Genomic DNA, 16,327 nt, shown 5'->3' on the forward strand with positions numbered 1-16,327 from the left:
ACTAATAAATTGTATTTAGATACACAGTGGACCAGCGTTAATGAACTATACAAATTTTATACCAATGAGTGTGTGGCTGCAAAGATAGCCAAACTGAATAATACAACTTTTCGTCAGGAGCTCGATAAGCAACGTATAGCCTTATTTAAGCCAAAGTAAGTTAAGCATACAGAACAATAGAAAACGTTTTTTTTTGTTACAAGAATTTTTATTTTTTAGGAAAGATCAGTGCGACACTTGCACTGGGTATTCTGTCGGCAAAATAAATGATGAACAGTTTCAGCAGCATTTGGAGAAAAAAAATTTAGCTCGTGCTGAAAAGGAAAAACTAAAAGAAGAGGCTAGTAAGGACAACAGTAAACTTGTTTTGACTATGGATGCACAGGCAATATTAACAGCACCAAGATTACAAGTATCAGCTGCATATTATAAAATGAAGCTAAATGTTCACAACTATAGCTTCTATAATTTATCCACTGGCAAAGGCCATTGCTATGTATGGCATGAGGGTTCAGGTGGGGTTGAAGCAAACGAGTTCACTTCCATTATCATAGATTATATCAAAAGAAATTTATCTCCTGCTACTAAATCCGTTGTTTGCTTCAGCGACGGATGCTGCTACCAAACTCGAAATGTTACGCTTTCGAATGCTCTTTCTTACTTATCAAGAACATCAGGTGTAGAAATATTTCAATATTATCTAGAAAAGGGTCATACTCAAATGGAGTGTGACTCGATTCACGCGTGTATTGAGCGTAAACTTAGAAATCGTGTCGTGTATGTACCGGGATGCTATGTTGACATTTGTAGGTCTGCTAAGGCAAAAGATCCTTATGAAGTTGACTACTTAAATTATTCCTTTTTTAAAGATTACTCGGTAATCAAAACATTTTCTTCAATTCGTCCTGGCAATACTAAGGGAGATCCTAAAGTAACTGATCTTAGAGCACTGGCATACCGTTGTGATGGTGCGATTGAGTATAAATTATTATACCAGGACCATTGGACACCATTACCAAGGCGTACAAGAGCAATTCAAGATAATTTGGATATACCCCAATTGCATAACGCTCCTCTAAAAATTAAGCCTGATAAATTTAAACATCTTCAAGAATTAAAAAACTATATTCCAGAAGATTTTAGGCTATTCTACGACAACTTATCTCACTAACTCAAACTTTTTTTTATTTTTTTTTGTATTTCTGTCGAATAAAGTTTTTAGTTGTGTTCGTATTGTTTCATTAATATTTTTTAATCATCTAATTAAACAAAATATTGTATTCAAATCCTTAACCAGATAATACTTTTCATGTCAAAACATCGCAAGTTGAAAAATGATTTAAAAAAAAATACAACAAAACCTCGTAAGTCGATTTTTTTTTGAAAAATCAAATCCAATTTAATGTACTTGCATACCATTAAAAAGAGGTGTAATTATAATTTTTTATATCGCTAACACCAAAACGGGAACGCCTTATTAAAAAAAGTAATCAGTTTTTTGTCTCTCCTGTAAAATTTATAAAATTCGACTTAATAGGTTTTACACTTTAGCCATCGAAATGCTAATGTAATGGGCGTTAAGATCAGAACACGACGGGGTACTAACAACGGAAGAACTAGTAACAGAATTGCACCCTGGGAAAAAAGACTGCTCGGAAAGATTGAATTACTACGTAGGGATATTGGTATAGTTACAGAATACATACGAGATGTAACAAGTAGAAAAGTCATCAGAAGAGCTGAAGAAATAATGATGAGTATCGCAAGACACTTAAGATATGATCCAGAAAACAACACAGCCCAACAGTGTCTGGATACATTAAAACAAAAACTCTCCGTTTATTCAGGACGACTAAGGAGGTACAAAGTTAGTAACAACCGCAAAAGCGACAATGCTCTTTTTGAGAGTTCTGAGAAGGCGTTCTATCTAAAACTCAATTCCACCGTAGAACGTGTCGATAAGTCTTACTCAAGCCAAGAAGAAATTCATGAGTTTTGGGGAAATCAACTCTCCACACCAGCTGCTCTTAACAACAATGCTGGAAGGACAGAAGATACGACACAGAGCTGCCAACACTACATTACTACTCTCTACGAACCCTTCACTACTGAAGAAGTCTCAAATATCATCAAAGAGCTTCATAACTGGAAATCTCCTGGACCAGACGGAGTTCAAAACTTTTGGCTCAAGAAGTTTTGGAGTGTTCATGATTGCTTATCAATAATTAATCATGTTATTTCTAATCCGCGTCGATTTTAAAGCTGCATATGACAGTGTCTAAGACTAAGTCTCTACAACGCTATGAATGAGTTAGGAATTTCAAAAAAACTCATATGTATGATAAAAGTGACAATGGCGAAGATGATATCAGCAGTAAAAATTCAAAACGACTCGTCAACCCCATTTGAAATACATAGGGGGTTAAGGCAGGGAGATGCGCTGGCGTGTCAACTTTTTAATGTAGCATTAGAAAAGGTCGTACGAGACGCTAATATAGATAACAGGGGAATAATATTCAATAGATCTGTCCAAATTCTAGCATATGCAGACGACGTGTACATTATAACAAGAACCAGAACGAGAACTGCGGAAATCCTAACCGAGCTAGTAGCAGCAGCAGAACGAATGGGGTTACATATAAATCGAAATAAAACCAAATTCATGGCGACTAACACAAACACAAGAGCTGGAAATGTTGACGCAGATCTAATCATCAATGACCAAAACTTCGAAGCGGTCAAAGAGTTCATATATCTAGGGACATCGGTTAACCCCAATAATAACACATCAGGGGAAATAAAAAGACGAATAATAATTGCAAACAGGTGTTATCATAGTCTATCAAAGTACTTTGATAGACTAACAAACGTCGGTCTCAAAAAACTCGTATAAGGCTGTATAGAACATTGATAGTCCCAGTTCTCACATATGGATCAGAGGCATGGACGCTAACTAAAACAGATGAATCCGCTCCATCGATTTTTGAAAGAAAGGTGCTACGTAAGATATTCGGAGCGGTCTATGAGAACGGAATGTGGAGGCGTAGATGTAACTTTGAACTGCAGAATATCTACAAGCATACTTTTTTTGGTGGAAAAGATATTATCAGTAGTAATTGCACAAGAGCTCTAAAATTATTGAATTTTTCCCGAGTGACACTTTGACAGTTTTAATTTCACGAGCCGAAGGCGAGTGAAATTATGTCAAAGTGTCACGAGGGCAAAAATTGTATATTAATTTTAGAGATCGAGTGCAATTTGTTGCGATTATTTCATGAATAAAACTGTTCAACACCAAAATTTTATTGTAATTTATTTATGTAAGTACAAATTAGTACAATTAAACACACAGTTGTTATAAATATTAATTTGACGGTGAAAGTCATCACTTTTATAATTTTTAAAACATTAATTGTCATTAATGTCACTGAATGCATTTTTTCGTAGCAACGAAGGGCATCTGACGTAATATACTTGACGACGGGAAATTATCAAAAATTATCGATTTAATTTAGATTTATGTAGCTTTCTATTGGTCAGAATCTCCTATGAATGAAATAATCACTATAATTAAGCGAAACCGCCTGCAGTGGGCAGGACATGTAGCCCGGGCCCCTGAATCGAACAGGATAAAAAAGATTCTAACAGCGCAACCCGTGGGAATGAGAAGACGGGGTAGACCAAAGCTGAGGTGGATGGACGGGGTAACACAAGATGCTGAGAGGATCGGAGTCGGCAACTGGAAAATGCAAGCAAGGGACAGAACAGAATGGCGCAGAAAGCTTGAGAAGTTCGAGGCCCTCTAAGGGCTGTAGCACCAAGATGATGATGATGATGATTTCTAATCCGCAGGAAATACCATCATTCCTAACTGAACCGCTTATTTAATACAACTCATCATCGACTCAGTCATTTCTAACCAGGCATATTCCAAAAAGAACCTTTTTACTACCTTCATTGATTACAAGAAGGCCTTTGATTCAGTGCCGCATGAATGGCTTGTAGTTCGAATCTACAGAGTATTGATTCCGACTTAACATCGAAATATGAACGCATTTCAGTCTCCACACAATATCGTAAAATGTGTTTTTGATTAGTATAATATCACTCTAAAATAACTAAATTTAGAAATATATGTTTATTTTTATACAGCAATTATCTATGAAGTCAGTGAATCTATGACGTACAGCGATAACTATTTTACTACTAAAAATATTTTATGTACGCTGTAACAAAATGAAGAAAACATTAACCATTTTCCAAAACAAATAAGGTTATTAAAGATTTTATAACATATTCATTGACCTTGTTGATGCGCGTATAATCAATATCACATTTTCCGGAATTGAAAAAAAAAACACATCTCTTCAAAGTTTTAACTTTTACATATATGTAAAATTTCCCCCCTTTCCGTCCCTTTTTTAAGGTTGACCTCGCTTTAAAAAACAATAATTTTGATAAAAATGTAAATGTTTGCGTACAGCCGTGTGGTTAATCACATCTGATTAAGTAGTAAAATACGTTATTGTTATTACACACCACAAAATTCCGAATATTTGGGATATTTTATAAATAACGTATTATGAATGAACAATATGATTTCTGGTATGTTTAAAAACTCTTAATCATTCGTACATTTTATCTATTTTAATATAAAATGTTATAACTAGAGTAACGCCATTTACAGACGAACCACTTTTTGAAGTCGAAGTCGGTAGCAAAAAGTCGGACGTTTGTGGTTGTCTGTCGCTACTGGAAGTCGTCATTTAACAACACTACAACCGGTAACAATACAGTAGAGTCCTTAATGTATGCGGGCGACATAGTACTAATAGCAGATTCCAAGAATAAAATGCAAAAACTAATGAATATATGGGTAGAACAAAATAAATAGAACGAGGAAAAAGTAAGATAATGATAATCAGTGCAAAGAAGCTAAGATAGATAATGAAATAAAGATAAAATGTATAAACTCAGAACTGGAAATAGTTACACCTTACGAATACCTGGAAAGTATAATAATTATTAGCGACGCAACGGAAAAAAGACTGGGAAATGGGAAACAGAACAAAGAAATTAAACAAATTATACTATGGGTCAATCCATGCCAAGTGGTCCAATATAAATTAAGTTGGTTGCTTGACTATTTTTAATATTTTTTATTTTTCTACCTTTTAAACTTCAGTCTATAGAGAGTACAAAATTGCATTCATTTTATTTTTTTTTAAATTTATTTTGCCGATGACGGCCATTTTTGTTAAAGCGTACCGATCATTTTCACGGAAAACATGGCTTCGCTCTTTAGCCAATATTTTTACTGAGGTTTGTCCTAGAACAATAAATCAAAAACCAAACTTTTTAGAAAACTATGCTCTAAAAAAAACGGCCTATAGCATTATTTAATTTCAAACTACCCTTAATGCCTTAAATGAACCTCAAAATTTGAAAAGGTAAACTGATAAAATTCCATTTTTAGCATTTTTTTAACAGCATAAGGCACGCTGATAATGGTTTGCAATTTTTTCTGCAAAAGACATACGTACATACTTTAAATAAAAAAAGTTTGAGCTTTGAGACGAGTAAATTTTTTCAAAAAAAAAATTAAAAAATGTAATTTTTTGAAAAATCTTAAAGTTTGACCCCTTCTATCCCTGATGGGCACGGATGAAAAAATTTGAAATTTGGCTGAATGTTAGCCCCTAGCAAGTAGAGTAAGGTGTAAAAATTTGGAGTTGCAGACTTACCTCATATTATAGAAGTTACAGATCTGAAAAAATGGTCAAAAATAAAAATGGTCAAAATTGGAGCGTTTGCGGGCAGGGTAATTAAAATTCAAATAAACTGTCTAATGAAATAAAAATTAATCTATTTTCACCAGATTTCACAATGAATACAAATTTATACAGGGTGGTCCAAAGAAAAGAGTTCAGCTTGATATTTGGCAGTTATTAGATTTTAAGGGAATGCCGAAACAGGTCGATTTTTATTTTTAAATTACAATTTTTTTATATGCATATATTTCATACGTCTCCATGACGTGTCATCGTCAGTGACGTCAACCATCTGAGCGTGATGACATAATGGATGATTTTTTTTAATGGAAATAGGGGTCGTATGTTATCTCATTTGAAAGAGGGTTCAATTCTCTGTTAAGTAGTATAAACAATAATATAATTATTTATACAGGGTGGCAAAAAATAATTTTTGAATTAAATTAATTGACACAAAAAGAAGAATGTATGTAATTTATTTAACTCAAAATACATTTTATTACTGCCATAAAATCGAAAAAAAAATTATTATTTGGCAAATAAACATTGCTTTCCGCTTAAATTAAATGTTCAGACTGTCAAAAGGTAGGTGGGAGGATGTTTGTGATTTAATTTAAGCGAAAAGAAATGTTTATTTGTGAAATAAACATTTTTTCTATTTTCTGACAGCAGTACAATGTATTTTTAATTGTCATAAGACCCCTATTCCCATTTAAAAAAATCATCGATTACGTCATCACGCTCTGATGGATGACGTCACGTAGTATGAAATGTATCCCAAAAAGTTGCAATATAATAAAAATAAAAATGGACCTATTTCGGCATTTCCTTAAAATCTAATAAGTAACTATTGTCAAATATCCAGGTAGACTCTTTTCTTTGGCCCACCCTGTAGAAATTTGTATTCTTTGTGAAATCTGGTGAAAATACATTAATTTTTATTTCATTAGACAGTTTATTTCAATTTTATTTACCCTGCCCGCAAACGCTCAAATTTTGACCATTTTGATTTTTGACCATTTTTCAGGCCTGTTACTCCTATATGCCGAAAGTCTGCAACTCAAATTTTTACTTCTTATTCTACTTGCTAGTGGCTAACATTCAGCCAAATTTCAAATTTTTTCAGCCGTGCCCATCAGGGATATAACGGGTCAAACTTTGAGATTTTTCAAAAAATTACATTTTTGAGATTTTTTTTGAAAAAATTTACTCAAGTCTCAAAGCTCAAACTTTTTATTTAAAGTATGTATGTATGTCTTTTCCAGAAAAAATTACAAACGATTATCGGCTTGCCTTATGCTGTTAAAAAAATGCTGAAAATGGAATTTTATCAGTTTACCTTTTCCAACTTTGAGGTTCATTTAAGGCCTTACGGGTAGTTTAAAATTAAATAATGCTACAGGCAATTTTTTTCATACTTTTCTAAAAAGTTTGGTTTTTGATTTATTGTTCTAGGACAAACCTCAGTAAAAATATTGGCTAAAGAGCGAGTCCATGTTTTCCGTGAAAATGATCGACACGCTTTAACAAAAATGGCCGTCATCGGCAAACTAACTTTTTTAAAAATAAAATGATTGTAATTTCTTACTCTCTATAGACTGAAGTTTAAAAGGTAGAAAAATAAAAAAGAATGTGTGTGTACTTTGTACGCACGTAAGAAGTTATACTTCTATTATATGATTTCTTAAAAATAAATATACTTTAAACAGTTTGTTTTATTTTTTTTAAACACCAAACTAATTTTGTGCTTACCGCTTTCAAAAAAATAAAAAAAAAAGTATAGGATTGCACTGGATTCGAACTCAAGACCTCTCGATCTCTGGCCGAATTATTCGAGGCATTGAAGCACAAAAAAAGGCCTTACTGTCGATTTTTGGCGCAGTAAGACGGATTTTAATGCAGTTTTTTGCGTTGGATTCGTGAGAATGTCAGGAAATTTTGTGAACTAATGTAATGAATAAGAAATCTGAAATTGCATTTGTGCATAAGAAAAATGCATTTCAAAAGTGCATTTTGAAATAGGCAATTATTATAAATTTGCAACTCGGTAAATAGTTGGGCAACATCCCGATTAATTATTTTAATTATTTTTAATAATTTTTAAGTCCATATAATAGTCTAAGATGTCAATAACCATTAATAATAAACAAAAAAATTTTCCTTATGGGGAATCGAACCAAGTACTAACACGTCCGTAACTAGATACACATACCGCTAGCCTACGCAGACACTTGCTAGACACGGGCGATATTAGGTATAAACAAAAACAAATAGGTAAGTAAAAATTGTAAAGAAAATTACTACATACTTAAATGTATTACCTAAAAAATTAATATACTCCTAAATTTTAGAAGAAACATTCGTAAATAGGTACATTTATACAAAACATTCGAAAAATCGACACTTCAATGCCTCGACTAAATGCTATACCAAATACTTACGCTACGAGGACTGTGTCTGTATCGGTTCGGACGTACCTAATGACAATATTCACGGTAACAAACAGACAAGGTGAATAAATATACAATAAAATGTTTTAATAATACTCATCTTACTCCTGAGGAAGACAAATCCAAAGACACAAAAATTATAAAAAATATATTTACTAAAAACACTAATATATTCTTTTCACACCTTTTCTTGCACTGATATATTTATACATAACTAGAAAGATTTTAGCAACTAAATGCCTTACTGTCTGTGTGCGCATGCGCGCAGTATTATGAAATTTTACTCTCAATCGCGCCTAAAGAAGTATAACTTCAAAAATATTGAAAATAGTCAAGCAACCACCTTTGGACCACTTGGCTTGGATTGATCCCTATGCGTTAGCCTCAATCCTGAAAAAAAGAGGCCTTAAAATGAAGATTAAAAAAAAACGTAAAGAATCTGAGCTAGACTAGTTCGCGACTAGTCGAGTCGCGTCCGCGACTCTCTAATGCGTTTCTGCCTTTACAGACCCCTAAGAAGAAGAGTTGGAAAGGGAAAATGGGGTACAACGAGACTATTAGGAGAATGACAACTAATTTTCCCCTTTTCCGTACCTTTTTCCTTTTTTATGGTTGACCTCGCTATAAAAACCAATAATTTTGATAAAAATGTAAATGTTTGTGTACAGTCGTGAGGTTAGTCACATCTGATTAAGTACTTACACACCACAACATTCCAAATATCTAGGATATTTTATAAATGAACCTTGAGGTAAACAAAACGCGATTTCTCGGAAAGATGATTTCTGATATGTTTAAAAACTGTTAATCATTCGAATAATGTTTTATCTATTTTAATATAAAATGTTATTATCTCAAATAAGTGTAAAGTTGGAGATGATCTCAAACAATAATATTAATATATAGGATCTTTTAATAACACAAAGAAAACAACATTTTGCAACATAAAGTTAATAAAATATATTATAATTAATCAAAGAATAGTTTATACTTTATAGTATACAGATCTGTTTATTCTTGTTTCTTAAAAAATGTATATTCTTTTTCTGATTCCTTAGGTTTCTTAAGAAACATCCTCTCAATGCAGTGCTTGTCCAGAATTTTTCTTCCGTTATCTTCTTCTTTCGGTGCCATATTAGGTCCCCCTAATGTTAGTGTCCCCTTAGCGGGGACAAGGCAGATAATAAAGATTAAAGATAGAAATGGTCATCTTACAACCAACAGAGAGGAAGCCCTTAAAATAGTTGAAGACTTCTACAAAAAGCTGTACACAAGCCAACACAAAGTAAATAGCAAAGAAGATCAAGTACCAGAAATATTAACAAGGAAAAAGGGCATTGTCAACCAAAGATCAGAACTTCTACCGGAAATCACAATAGATGAAATAAAACTAGCCCTAAGAAAAGCTAAGAATAACAAATTTCCAGGCGAAGATTGTGTAGTTACTGATGCAATCAAAATCGGAGGCACTTGTCTTCTCAAGAAAATAAAAAACGTTTTTAACATGTGCCTTTTAGATAGTAATACCCAACAAATGGCACAATGCTGAAGTAATTCTATTGTACAAAAAAGGAGATCCCCATGAATTAGAAAATTACAGACCTATAAGCCTTCTTAGTCACTTATACAAACACTTTACAAGGATAGTAACGAATCGTCTTGAGAAAAAACTTGATTTCAACCAGCCAATGGAGCAAGCGGGATTTCGTACCGGATTTGGAACAAATCATCACCTACAGAACATTAAAATGGTAATAGAAAAGACTATCGAATACAATCGACCACTCGTTTTGGCTTTTGTAGATTCCCATAAAGCCTTTGACACGGTAGAATTTGACAAAATTCTGGAAGCACTACAAGCATGCCGCATTGACTACCGATACACAAGGTTAATTTACAATGCATACAAGAACGCAACTATATCGGTGAAACTACACAAAAACACGGACCATGTCCCAATCGGCAGAGGAGTCCGACAGGGCGATACCTTATCGCCTAAACTTTTTACTGCAGTACCAGAATATGCTTGTAAAAAACTTAACTGGGAAGAGCGAGGCCTGAATATTGATGGTAGAAGATTAACAAATTTGAAATTCGCAGACGACATAGTTTTATTCTCTGACCACCTCAAGGAAATATGTACAATGCTACATGAACTTCAGTTAGTGTGTGCCAGTGTAGGTCTTAAAATAAACATCTCCAAAACAAAATTCATGACAAACCTAGTACCTAGCGGAAATATCAATATTGGAGACAACGAAGTAGAGCTAGTAGAAAAATACATATACCTTGGACACGAAATAAAGATCACAAGAGACAACCAAACATGCGAACTACAAAGAAGAATAAACCTAGCATGGGCACCCTATGGAAAGCTCCGTTTCCCTTAAATTGATATAGCATATTGGCATCATAATTTATTGATTAAAACAAGTTTCAGCTCATTCAACCTTTTCAACAAAAGCCACCTGCCTATTTAAGTATAACAGATGGCAGAATCAAATCTATATACCTAAATAAAAATGAATGTTTGTATGTGTGTATGTACCTTATAGACTCGCTATGATTATTATTATTTCATCATATGACGACCTTAATCAAAGTTGTTGTGCATGAACCTGGGAAGGTTTCTGAATTGGTACGATCAAGCTAACACTGAAAAGGGGGCCCCCCGAATTTATTTTTTATTTTTTTGGATGAACTGTTTTTTCTCAATTTTATATGATGTATAACCAAAAGATACATACAGTCCTAAAGTTTCACTTTTCTATCTCCAACCCTTAGTTTTTAATAGCCATCTAAATATTTGCCTCTTCTATATAAATAAAAATGAATGTTTGTATGTACAGTTGAGTCCGCGAGTCTTTACCCGTGCGTCATTAATACCTGGCGAGATAAAACACATACTTTTTATCTAGCATCATTCTCTTCCATGCATGACACTCATGACAAACCAGCTGCCGTTTGTTATTAAGTAACAACACATGTTATTTTTATGAACCATCGAGACTCAGTGCATTGAAAAGAGATAGGTCCAAAAAAGACGATTCGGTATGTTTTCATATTTTAAGCACAATTTGTTTGACGTTTCTGATTTGTTTAATTTTGTGGCTGTCAGTCAGTTGAACTTTTTGCGGTTTTTGTCGAATTTTTGCGTTTTGAAGTTTCTTTATATTACACAAACAGTTGTTTTCACAACTAATTTTATATTGGGCTTTGAAATTTTAAGGTAAATAATTATATTTAGGCAATTAATATTTAAAACATACAAAGCTAACGTCATTCACACAGTAAAGAAATGACTGTGTTTAGATTTCCGTCAAAGTGAATAAAATAACAAAAATAAAATATGTTATTGGATTTTTTTATAAATTGTTTATTTATTTATTAATATTTTTGAAGCAAAAATTTTGAAGCAAAACTTACATTTGACATTCTATATATTTGATAACGTCAAATTTTATAATAAAACCCGTAATCGGAACAGTAGCCACTTTCTGTCAGTTGTTGTTGCGTGAAATAGATTTCCGACTTATTTCATATGCTTTAAGTGATGACGCACGGGTAAAGACTCGCGGACTCAACTGTATGTATGTCTGCATGTATACCTTATAGACTCTCAAACTATGCATTTCATCATATGATGACCTTAATCAAAGTTGTCGTTGTCACGGGGGAGGGCGGTGGGATGCGGGAGCTTTGTCGAGGATCCAAGAAATTAACAAATTAAAATTAAATAAATTGTGCGATATTGTAAGATTTGTGAAAAGTTAAAGAGGGCTATATATACCTGGGATATACCTAGAGACAAGAAGATACAAAGATAATAACGAAAATATTACAATAGAAGCTGACAGGCACACGAAAAAAAAAGACAGGTCCAAAACGAGATGGTTGTTAGACATAGAAGATGACTTGAAAACTATGAATGTAAGACAATGGATAAGGACATAAGGAAGGTCTAAATGTGAGGGCATAGCAAGACATGCAAAGACCCATCCATGGTTATGATGTCAAAAGAAGAAGAATAATTAAAAATACATACAACACTTAATTTTCTCTCTTTTATCACCTAACCCTATTTTTTAATAGCCATATTAGTAATATAATAATTTTTAACAGTGTTCTATAAATTGACTAATTATGACTAGACCAGTAATCCACGCCAGGCATCTACCGGTGTCACTTCTTACTCAGTAAACAGCAATATATTTGTTTATGTATGTATCGAGCGTAGTAGTGACTTTTTTGGTTTTTTGGGAGTTTGTGGAATACACTTTGAGTGTCCATGTTTCGGGCAAGAAAAATAATTAATTGTGCATTGAAAAACCGCCATCGTTTTATATTTATGTACAGCAAAAAATATTGCTTATCAGAATGAATTAAATTGATACTTTTATATTGGGTAATACGTAATATTTGCAAATTATATTTGACTTTGGTTCTAAAAAAACTGCATTATACAACTTGTTTCTTGTGAATTTATTTTTTCCGATATTCATTTATTTTTATTAATTTTTTACATTTTCTTATCATTGGAATCATTTGTTTTACTTTTTTGATTTAGTAGCTGTTTTTTACTTACTTTGTTTTTTATTTTTTCAATCTACATATGTAAAAGTTTGGGATGTCTCTATAAAATACAATTTTGTCTATGATTGTAAAACTATATGTGTAAATGTAGGTACATATGTTTATATTTTTTTAATCTACTGATATCCTATCAGTACACAATAATTCTTATTAAATAAAAAACTATTCATTATCAAAATATACTCAAATCTAAAATTGTATACCCAATGAATGGCATTTAATTATCCTTTATTCAGGATTATTAAAATATAAAATTATTATTTATATCATCTATCATAGTGGAAAATGCTAATATCATGCAAATATTATATTAAAAAACAGAATTCCGCAAAATACTGTAAATATATTTACGGATGGTTGTTTAGCTGTAGACTTCCAATAAAACCCTGATCACTATCACTATTGCCTAATTGAAAACATAATTAATTTACTAATTAAACAATAGAAGCCAGGAAGCCACTTACATAAATTAATGATAGAACCGAGGTACGAAAATTCCTCACACATAATTATTCCATGACATTTGGTAATCAAAGAATCTGTTGCTTCTTTGCCTCAAACCTCAAGTTTGAGCAAGTACAGTTGTTAAAATAATCGCTCTCGAGAATAAACAGATGAAACAACTTACAAAATTTGTTTCATCTGAGATTTGTTTCTGGTTTGCTGAGATTTAGCACACTTTAAGAACTCATTCATTGGCATGATTTCAAGAAGTTATATTATGTGTCATTATGCAAAAAACAAGGTTATTAATATTTATACAGCTCTCTGACCGAACCATGGCCGGTAAGAGAACTCCTGTCTGCGTAAAGTTTAGGTGGATGTATGATCAACGACAGCATTTGTCACCGGCATGGTTCGCTCTGGGAGCTGTACATAACTTTCAAAATAAGTGCTTTTTACAATTATCTCAGTCAATTGGTAATGTATTTTAATTTAGAAACTCGCAAATTAAAGAACTTTTTAAGATCTTATAGCCAAAATATGATTTTTTTTTTCAGTTTGTATATTTGTTAAAAAAAAGAAAGCAAAATCAACTGTATGTCTAAAAGGATTTGTCATCAGCTATCCCATGTGTGACTTTAAAGACCTTCAAAAACGTCTATAACATTTTTATAGGAAATGGATGATTTTTCACTGATAGACTGAGGTATGTACTTAGAATTGATAAAATAGACATTTGTCTATTATTGTTCACATTAATATTGTTCACGTTAATCATAACAATTTTGGAATAAGGACAAGGGTCACACTTTACTTACCCAAGGGTCTTTCTGAGCATTTTTTTTTAAACAAATACTGGGTCGACCACGGTAAGATAGGTATATCATCAGTATACTACGAAAACCAGATAAATGTCAAAATACCGAAATCGAGAAAAAACGTTTTTAAAGTTTAGTGCTTTATTTTGAATTAAGCGTACCAGTTGTGTTTGATATTCGATATGCTAGTGAAAGATGCATATATCCGAAATAATATTCTATCATTAGTTTGAAATAGTTAAGAGACCTAGCTGATTAAACCTAAATTTAAGATCGAGGTGCGATCACTTACCTGGTTTTGCCTGTAAATCAAAATAAATCACACTGTATTAAAGACACTTATCACCTTTTTACTGAATATGGTAGATATACAGCAGTAGAAATATATTGTTGTCCGGCAAATATATATGCGCGCTTAGTTGGTTTTACATGAAACAGAACTTTGATTTTATGGAAGTAAGTAGCGATGTATTGTTTTATTTGAAAATGAAAAGTTGGTTAGGTGTAACTTATTTGTTTATTACACAAATTATCTGCTGAATGGTAAGTTGTATCATTTATTGGGTTTTACCTGTATGTAGAGCGTACAAAGCTGAAAATTTTGGTATACTTAACTCAATATTTTAAAATTTGTCATTTATCTGGTTTTTGCAATATACCGACGATATAATCAATAGAAAGACAATTAAGGTTACAAACCTAATCTAGTTATTCTACAACTGAATTTTAGACTGATATGAAAAACAAAATAAAATCTAAAGCATGTTTATCAATCAGTACCAAAAAAGCAAGAAATGCTTTCAACTTTTCAACAAACTGAAAAAGTATTCTGTAGCAGGGATATTACAATTTCTTTCAAGCTATGTGCTATGCTATGTGCTCTCCATAATATTTTATGGGTTGAAGATTTGTACATTAAAAAAGATGTTTTGTACATATTAGAAGTCTTCAAGCTATGGGCCTGCAGAAGGATATTAAATAAGTTGGACGAATAGAGCCACGAATGTTGAGAAGAATGCGAAAAGAAAGAGGGGGTTTAAATACAATTAAAGTCAGAAAACTGAAATATCTGGGACATGTAATGTGGGGCGAGCATTATAACTTGTTGCAATTAATCATACAAGGAAGCATACAGGGTAGAATGAGTCGTTGGAAGAAGACACATCTCCTGGTTAAACAATTTGAGAGCTTGGTTTAACTGCACTTCTGCCATCTCTCTAGAGCAACAGTATCAAAAGTGTGAAATGGCCATGATGATTGCCAACCCTCTTAGAGGAGATGGCGCATGAAAAAGAATCAAACTATACCTAAATCGCTAAAACAGTCCTAAAACCTAAAGTCCTAAAGAATTGATTGTAATTATTATTACTTTATAGTCAGGATTATTTATAAATCAAAATTATTGGTGAAAAATGCTAATATGATGCACATATATATTAAAAACAGCATTCCGCAACAGCAAATAAATATACCTATTATTTATGAATGATTTTTGACTGCAGACTTCCAATAATAAAAACCTGATCACTATCACTATTGCCTAATTCAAAACATAATTAATTTACTAATTAAACAATAGAAGCCACTTACATAAGTTAATGATAGAACCGAGGTACGAAAATTCCTCACACACCTAATTATTCCGCGACGTTTGGTAATCATGTAATTTAAAATTCATAATGATTCAATGATTCATTTGTGTGAAATCCCACCATTCAATGCAATTTTTCAAAAACATCTGTGCAACCGCCGAATCGTCTTCCCGTTTTAAAAATGTTTTTAATTGACCTGGTTCCTAATTGAATGTTTAAACTATAGATACCAAACATATCCAACACCTACACTAATATTTACAGTAAATAAAAATAGCAAGATGTTTACTTACCAATAAAATTTTCGACTGGAAAAGACAGACTTTTCAAACGTTAACAGCCTTTTTTACACCAATAAGAGAAAATTTCACCACTTTTAAATAACAACAAAGATATTGTTCCACTTCAACTAACTAAATTGTACAAATATTATTTTTTTAACAAATTGCTGCCAGAACTAATAGAGGCGAGGCTTCCACTTCTGTCATGTTTCTTTTGACTTGACAATTCAATGACGTATGTGAGACAATAAACTTCTTCTTCTTTTACTTTCTTCTAAAATTCTCAAGGACCCAGAACTTTGACGCAAACACAAACGAGTTTTTTTCTAGTTTTTATTTTATTCTATTTAACTAACTTGCCAAATATGGAGAAAAATT

The 16,327-nt window shown here is 32.5% G+C and overlaps 1 protein-coding gene across 3 annotated transcripts in view; it reads right to left on the reverse strand.

The window, feature by feature from the left end:
- Window positions 1-16,182, reverse strand: part of LOC114327157 (TBC1 domain family member whacked) — a 54,607-nt gene extending 38,425 nt beyond the window's left edge. Inside the window, exon 1 of one of the 3 annotated variants that reach the window (XM_028275690.2) lies at window positions 15,962-16,182. The gene's annotated coding sequence lies outside the window, so the exon portion shown is untranslated. Of the gene's footprint in view, window positions 1-12,806; window positions 12,842-15,666; window positions 15,680-15,961 lie in introns of those variants that run through there. The other 2 variants (XM_028275697.2, XM_050648822.1) reach the window with 2 other exon arrangements.
- Between the last annotated feature and the right edge of the window lie 145 nt (window positions 16,183-16,327).

This window comes from Diabrotica virgifera, chromosome 4 (assembly GCF_917563875.1).
Source record: "Diabrotica virgifera virgifera chromosome 4, PGI_DIABVI_V3a".
Taxonomy (NCBI): domain Eukaryota; kingdom Metazoa; phylum Arthropoda; class Insecta; order Coleoptera; family Chrysomelidae; genus Diabrotica; species Diabrotica virgifera.